The sequence below is a fragment of the Gossypium hirsutum genome, chromosome A06, assembly GCF_007990345.1.
Source record: "Gossypium hirsutum isolate 1008001.06 chromosome A06, Gossypium_hirsutum_v2.1, whole genome shotgun sequence".
NCBI classification, from domain to species: Eukaryota; Viridiplantae; Streptophyta; class Magnoliopsida; order Malvales; family Malvaceae; genus Gossypium; species Gossypium hirsutum.
Genome location: NC_053429.1, coordinates 110,311,986 through 110,320,460, shown reverse-complemented (window position 1 = coordinate 110,320,460; position 8,475 = coordinate 110,311,986). Strand labels below are relative to the sequence as shown.

The 8,475-nt window shown below is 32.9% G+C and overlaps 1 pseudogene; it reads right to left on the bottom strand.

The window, feature by feature from the left end:
• Positions 1-836: 836 nt before the first annotated feature.
• LOC107961787 (putative hydrolase C777.06c) lies at positions 837-6,352 on the bottom strand (annotated as a pseudogene).
• Between the last annotated feature and the right edge of the window lie 2,123 nt (positions 6,353-8,475).

Genomic DNA, 8,475 nt, shown 5'->3' with positions numbered 1-8,475 from the left:
GCTTATATACCTCCATCGGCGAATGCAGGCTTGGATCACTTAAGTTGGAGATGGCTGTCAAGGGAAAAGTTCTCCATTTCGAAATCTATAAACATTTGTTTGCTGATAACGTATCAATTAGTGTTGTCAATGATGAAATGACATGGAAAGTTAAGGCATCGCAAAGGGTTCAGATCTTTCTCGGACTATTGGCACGTGGTAGACTTCTAACAAACGAGGAATGAATTAGGCAAAGTATGGCGACTTTTCCTTTCTACGATCGTTGTAGTTTGGACATTGAATCTATATTGCATGTAATTAAGGGTTGTGTCTTCGCTAAAGTAATTTGGCAATCTGTCATACCTAGACGGCTCTGGAATGATTCTTTACTTTACCTATTGTCCAATGGATTATTTGGAACATTAAGAATGAAGGTAAAATAGTATTCAAAAATAGTGAATGGCCAACCTTCATTTTCCATTGTATGTTGGTTTTTTTGGAAGAACCGAAATGTTTTCATTTTCATACAGACTTGTGGTAGTAGTCCATCTCTGCTAGCATCTATGGAAGCTTGGACGAGACCTTTATTTGGTACAAGTGGGCCTCATAATTGGAGTAGTACTTCAATGACTAAAGGTTGGTGGCAGCTTCTACCTCATGGATGGATTAAGGTGAATGCGGATGGTTCTGTGTCAAGTACTAGACCAAGGGCAGCCATAGGGGGAGTAGTGGGAGGACCAAATGGAGGATGGATGGGGCCTTTCAGATGGTAATAGGATTGCCCGATATTTTTCAAGTTGAAGCTCAGACACTACTTGAGTGCTTAAAGTTAGCTTAGGCAAAAGGATACCACTAAGTAGAGATCAAAAGTGATAATGCTATATTTATTTCCGTCGTACAAAATGAGTTAGCAGTGAACAACATTTACAGTGAAGTTCAACTTATACATGATCGGTGATTGAAAGATTGGAATGTGACTTTCCGTCAGATTGTGAGGAATATTTTCTTTTATTCTTCTATTCTTTTATTCGTACTGTAGGAATTGGCTTTTCTTATTTCTTATCTTTATCCCATTTCCAAGTAATATCATCTAATGTCTTTGTTTGTCCCCCATCCACCTCCAATTTTTTTGTCTTTCTTTACTGCTGCTCAGTATTATGCAATGGCTGGACACAACACATGCTTAGGGCAAGATCGCAGTCCTACCAATTGTGTAAGGTGGAGTTCTCTCCTATTCCATGCAGTGACAATCTTAAACAACGAAATATGTTGTTTTTCTTTTTTACTTTTCTTCAAATGGCCTGCAGATGCTTCTTAAACCTCTCAATGAGCTGAAGCAAACAGATGGCCGCCTTAATTTGACACAAGGGGTTCTGGAAGGGGTATGTTCCAGTAATTTATCGCATCATCCTTGTGCCCTTTTTGACTTCCTCACCCTGTACACCATGTATCTCTGTTTGACATGTACTGGGTTGGTAAAGAGCTTTGGATGGATGCTATCTTCTCAGCACTTGCATTTGTGAGGCTTCTGGGATTATTTGGAAAATGGGCTCAAAGGAACCATCAAAAAAATAATTTTGACATAAGCAAATTGTACACCTGTTTTACGTTACAAGAGAAGGAAAACAAAGAAACAACAGAAAAAAAGAATTAAATTACTCAAAAAGAAAAAGTACCAAGGATTAGCTGTACAATTTGTATGAAATGATGATACCATTGGTTATATAATAATTTTTCAAAGTTCGATGACCAAAACTAATTTTAAACAAACATAAGTGACTAAACTTGTACTTCAGTTTATAAATAAGACAAATTATTCCATTTCTCCCTTCCTAACAAGTATAAGGTTAGGAAGTCCTTTTGACGAGTTCTAAAGTCAATTCTATGAGTTCTATATATTAATCATAGGTTATTCATGCGGTTGAAACCGCAATAAGGAAGGCTTCCTCAATCAAAGTTAGCTTTTCGAGAATCACCCGGTGACTCGATCCATAACATGACAATTCTGATAAAACCCTGAACAGTAGCTTTTATTGAAGCTACAAATAATTTCTATGTTACGAAGACTCCTCATTTTGATAAAAGTATTTGTCCCATGAGATATGGGCATGTATGAAAATATGATCAAAGAAAAACTTCAAAAAGATTAAACACACATACCTATATCAAAAGTCACACTCAAGTCTGATTAACATAAATATTTTTTATTGTGAACACAATAAAAATGTCCTCCCTTCAAATGGTATGAATGTATTTCAAAGTATCGGATCCACTATTTCAAACTTGCATAAACAAGAGGAGCCTTTTTCTTCTGTAGGACTTGAAGACGCAAATAAACTTCCAGCAAACAGCTTAAAAATAATCGCATTTATTTAGAAAACATGGCATCCCTAATACAATTTAAAGAAACCTGATACTCCTCTTAAAATAAACAGAGAAAAGAAATAATATATTAGGAGTGAGTAGGAAATTCTCATCTAGCACTAAGGCAACTTTCTGAGGACAAGCCCTACCTCATTATAGGTCTATGGGAACCCTCAAACCGTCACGTGCAAGTTGTACATGAATTCCTTCCCTACATAGAGATTACATGGAAAATAGCATCTTATATCAGTTTCTTCCTTTTCCATTTTTATTATCTTTTTGAGGAACTCAGTAGACTACATAAAATTTGTAAAGCAATTGGAAACGGGAGTACCTCTCAGACCATTCCATAAGAAACTCATTGTCCTTGTGGTGATCGAACTCATGTGTCATTCCAATTAATAGAGCTCGTTTTGGACATATCCTCTTTATAGCCTCAAGAGCCTGCAAAAATAAGTGGATAGATATGAGTGACAGTGACCATTGAAAACTAAAATGAAGAAAAATAATAGGAAAATGTCGAACAAACCTGAGGTAAGCATAAGTGAACATTAAAAGATCCTTTCTGGTATGCAGAAAACAGAAGACATTACTTCAGAGAAGAATATACATAGCAAGCAAAGCAATATATCACTGAAAGGACAATAAAAAATCATTAAAGACAATAATTAATAGAGTGAACAATTCAATTGCAGTAGACAAGTTCTTCAAATGAATTTAGGAAAAAATCCATAAGCCGGCCATGATCAAACTAAGCTGAGGAAATTACACTTTAATGCACTAGATTGTACTCACTCTGTCTCATTCAAATTTTCACATTCTGACTTTTACTGGTCAATTTTTTTCAACTTTAACCTTTTATTATGTAAAATTTATTGTCGATACAAATTTGAAAAAAAATATTATAAAACCTTTCATTAAAGCAGTTTTTAAATATTTTTTGTTAAATTTAATTAATTAAAATATTTAAAGTAATTTAGGTCAAAATTTAAAATAATTTGCCTAAAAAATGTGAACTATGATATTCATATTGGGACAGAGGGAGCATATAAAGATCTCAATCATCTTCTTGATTAGAGAGAAAAACACAAGAATTCTTCAAGGGTTAGGTTAAGGTAATATATATAGTTTATTCTCAAAATTTTGTTATATCAAACTATGTGATTGTTCTTTTATATTCATTTATAATATAGTTTTTTTTATATCAAACCAGTGGTTAAAAATTAAGTTAATAACAATATTAGACAACATTACCATTTAACCATGCCCCCTTTCCCAACTCTTACAAATCAACAGACCATCATTGGTAACCCAGAAGTGAATCCAACCTCACTTGACATGTCAACTATATTAAATAATCATTTATGGTACCAAACTAGGATGTAAGAACGTAAGATGCACTGCAGCACAGAGATAGACAGATATAGGTTAAGATGCATTGCAGTACAGAGATATAGACAGATCTAAGTTATGTAAGAATCAGCATGAATAAAATTCTGTAAAAGATTTCTCTAGTTATAGTAGACCTAGACAATTCACCAACAAAATGCAGGCAGTCAACATTATAAAAAGGAAAGAATCAAGAGAGAAACATACCTTGTATAAACAATCCAATATCAAAAGATCCAATTGTCCAGCACCATTTTTGGAAATAACTGATCAAATACAATTTATGTCATAGTTTATTTACCATGAAAACTCAGATCAAAAGCAAATCATTCAGAAAAAAGGAAAAGTCTCGGAACACCAAAAACTTAGAAGTGAGAGAACATGTGCTTTGCTTTCACCAAGTCCCTCTTAACGTAAAAGATGACCAGAACACTCAGTAAAAGGATGATCTCTAAGCATCTTATCTTCATTTTTTAGGTCAAGTCATAAAAAGGTTTCCTGTTTGTGAAACTTGCTGGAAAGTGGTCTCACTAAGAATACAACCTATTATCAGTAAAAGAAAGACTAAAGAATTAAAAGCTTGAAGGATATACTGATGTGTGAAGCTAGCTTTACAGCAATCTATATTGATTATTAACACATGCAACAAAATCTAACATGCATAAAATGCTAAAATTTACAAGCTCATCAAGATGACAAAGTAGCAGATAGAAGTCTCATCCCTACATTTAACATCACCAATAAAATGTAAATGTTTGAAGGTGTAAATGTATGTTAGCACACAAGGAGAAAATGCAGCACCTACCATACTCCGTGTTTGAAGGAAAACGTGAAACATCAGATATATAAGCCACTTTACACTTTTCACCGAAAAGATAACCTAAACAGAGATAATCTTCTCCATGCATCACCTATATCGAAGGTACGATCAAGCACTTAGACATGAATTAGAGATGGCAGAGATGTTATATTATCTAAGGAGACAGGGGACTGACTGGCAACGGAAAAAATTTCAGTCCTGATGCAACAAACGGTTTGTCATAGTGCTCCTCTATTATCTTCCAGTCAAGCTGTGCCACCCGCCTTACTTCTTGGCCTTCTCTAAGTTTCTTCTGAACCAAATACGGAAATTTTGTGGCAATGCTGTTGGACACAAACAAAGAAAACATCAGCCAAGGTTTGCTTGAGATAGGACAGCATAAAACGTAAGACATCCTTTCTACCATTTACAGCCGGTTTGGACAATCAGCTCCAATTCTAATGTCTAGAAACCTTACTTTTGACTTTGCTATTTAGAGCATATTATACCAATAACCTCTTATATTATACAAATATATGAACAACATATATATTGGTAATGTATCTGCATAACTGGAGATAGAAAAGTATTTATGCACAATAAAACCAAGAATAAAAATTCATATTATACCTATCCATTGAATGTCGAGTTAGGTAAATGGCGGTGGGATCAATATCGTTAGTAGGACTATGAGGTTGGATGGCACGAATATCATCCAAACCAAGAATTGCATCAGCATGTTCATGAGTCAAAACAATCTAGAGTTCACAAAAGGAAAATTAGTACTATTTTGGAATTGCACTAGTCAATAAACTAAATATAAGATGGTCACTATGCTAAGCTTAAACTCACAGAATCTACACGAGGAATCTTGTGGAAAGTGAACCACCGAAGAACTTGTTCCCTAAATGTCTTGCCCACATCAATAATAATATAATTGCGTATACCATCGCTGGAACAATAATCTATAAGCAAAGATGTATTGCACCTGAAAGGATAAAAAAAAATCGAAGCTGGAAAACCTTAAATTTCTTTGAGAAACTATAATCAGAAATTATCACATAATGAAAGCACAGATGTGGAGAATCATTTGAACTTGTGAAAATGAACAAGATTGTTAATTATATTCCTAAATTGCATTGCAAAAATATTTTATTTTTACATTAAGATTTCTTCAATTAACAGAATCTATTATAAAATGCATTTTTATCCAAGAAATTACAGTATTAAAATATTTTTATATCAGTTATTATAGTACTTGAATTATCAATATTTTTCTCATTGTCAATAAAATTACTTTTGCACGTTAATTGTGAGGATTTGTGCACGACTTGGGTATAATAAACAAATTAAACTAAGTTATTTTCTTTTACTACTAAATTAACAGCAACAAGTTACCAACGATATTTGATAAATTATTTAAAAAATGTCAAGACAATGTTGATATCACACAATAATGACTAGTGAAAAAAATGCACGGAAAAGTTTAGATCTGCGGTATAGAAGAAATTGTATGCACAATTAAATTTTAGAAAAAAAAATAAAGGGGAAAGGAGACCTGTAATTAGGGTTACGATCGGGGGGGTGGAGAGGGATTGGGAGCAGACTTGACAGGGAGGATCAGAGGGCTGAATCAAGCACATAGCGTTTGGGACGGCACTGGAGCAGCCGGTTCCAAGAAAGATCAGAGCCGATCCATCACCACTGCGACCACCGTTTCCTACGGCACTCTCAAGAGCTCCATTTTGGAGCGGGTTTTGATTTTCCATTATTATTATTATTGGAAATTTGAGGTGCTGAAAAGAGGATGAATGGGGAAGAAGAAGAAATTTTACCAAAGGTGGAGGGCATTTATAGGGAATAATCCGCCCGAATATTTTAACGGCTCCTGCCCTTTTACTTTTTTGCCACGTGACAGTTGTTCAAAACTTTTTAGGGTAAACTAACTAGTTGATCACCCAACTTTTAAGATGCTTTCATTTTGGTCCCCTATATGAAATCCTGCAATTTGGTCACCCAACAGAGGAAGAAACAGAGTTAAAGAATGAACTACAAAGAACAGTGATGAAGATTCTTGAAGATAAGGACTATGTATTTTGAGATAAACAATTATGCATATCAAGGTATGAATTAATCAATTGAATTCAAATAAAATTCAAGGATTTATAAGTTGATCGATTAATGTTCAACTATGAACCATCTAATTCATTAGAAAAACAACAACAAAAAATGTATAGAAATGAAACCTAGTCCTTACTCACAATCAATGCTACATATCAGGCTTTCTATTCTTTAACCATTACTGCAATTTCATCCTTTTATAGCTACAATGACAAGTTCAACATATATATAACTCAACTCAACTGATGGACCTTTGATCAGAAATTGATCAAAAGGTGCCTTCAATTGATTACAACTTTGCAGTGAAGTCTTCATCTCTTAAGAAGGTACCTTTAATTTGTATGTAGGACCAAAGGCAATGTTATGGGCCAAAACAGAAATCAGGACATTTAAGGAGCTAAGTAAAATGGTACGTTGACTCTCGTGCTTAAATCTTGACTTTATTTGATTCGCTCTTTCTATTTTCTGGATCATTTATCAACCTTACAGAAATGTTTTTGGATTTGATTAATGAGTTTCTTTTTTTTTTTTCATCAGATTTGATCTCTTGGTTTGGGACTTGAACTCTCTCCAGAATTTGATTTTTTTTTTCCATTGTGTTGTGTTTTCAAGGTAAGATTTCATTTTTCATGTCGAATGTAAATGTATCAATCATTTGGTTTTCTCATGGGACCCTGTTTTAGTATTCAATTTGTTTTCCCTACACTTGTTCAACTCAATTTGATTCTCATGTTTAACACATAAAATTTCAGAAATTTCTACTCTTTACCGTCTCGAGAATAGATCATATTCTTTGGAATAAAATTCATGCCTAGAATACCTATTTCTTCACCCATTGATGTTGACATTTTGGGCATGTTGCAAGCCTGCAGATTGTTTGTACAACTCCATTTCTTCATTCTTGTGTAAGCAAATTTTTGGTACTGCTGGTACAAAAGCAAAAGAAAAAAAAAGAAAAAATACAAAAGCAAAAGAAAAAAAAAAGAAAAAAAACAAAGGGTTATTGAGTACTTTTTAGTATTGACGTTTATTGAATTCTTTTCTATAACGACTCGATAGTAAGGGGTGTTGGAAAGTGTATTTCTGGGACTCCATTTTTGTAAACCAAACACATAAATATTTTTATTAAATATTTACGATGCTATTTTAGTAGTTAATTAATTTTTGGATTAGTAAATTTCGTGAAATTCGGAATTGTTAAGGTACAGAGACTAAATCGAGTGTGAGTTAAAAGTTAGTTTATAGGTTGAAATAAATAGGAGGGACTAAATTAGAAAATATACCATTAATTAAATGTTGAGTGGTGTCCGGTCATGGTTTATTGAAATTGTATGTGTATATTATATATGACATATATCTTTAATATAATAATTAATAAGATAAAAAAATTAATGTATGTATATATATTATATAATAGTAATAAATAATAAAACCATCACATGCAAAAATTAAGAAAGAAAATAAAAAGTGAGACGAACAGCCTAGGAAATTTTGGAGTTCAAACTTAAAATTGGTTATTTCAATTTAGCTCTGTTATTGTAATTTTTATATTTTTAGAATTTCGGTATCTAAGGTTACTTGACTTATATTGTAATTTTTAGTATTTTTCAAGATTTTAGATGTTGTCATTGTTAAATAGTTTAAGTATTAGGGATTAAATAGATATATTTTTAAGTTAGAAGTGGAAAAGAACTAAATTGTGGAATTAATTGTTGATTTTGTTAGGGACTAAATCGAGAAAAATTCAAAATTAAGGGGTAAAATTGGAAAAGAAGAAGCTAAGTTTAGTTTAGAGTGAAATTAGTATAAAAATATAATATTAA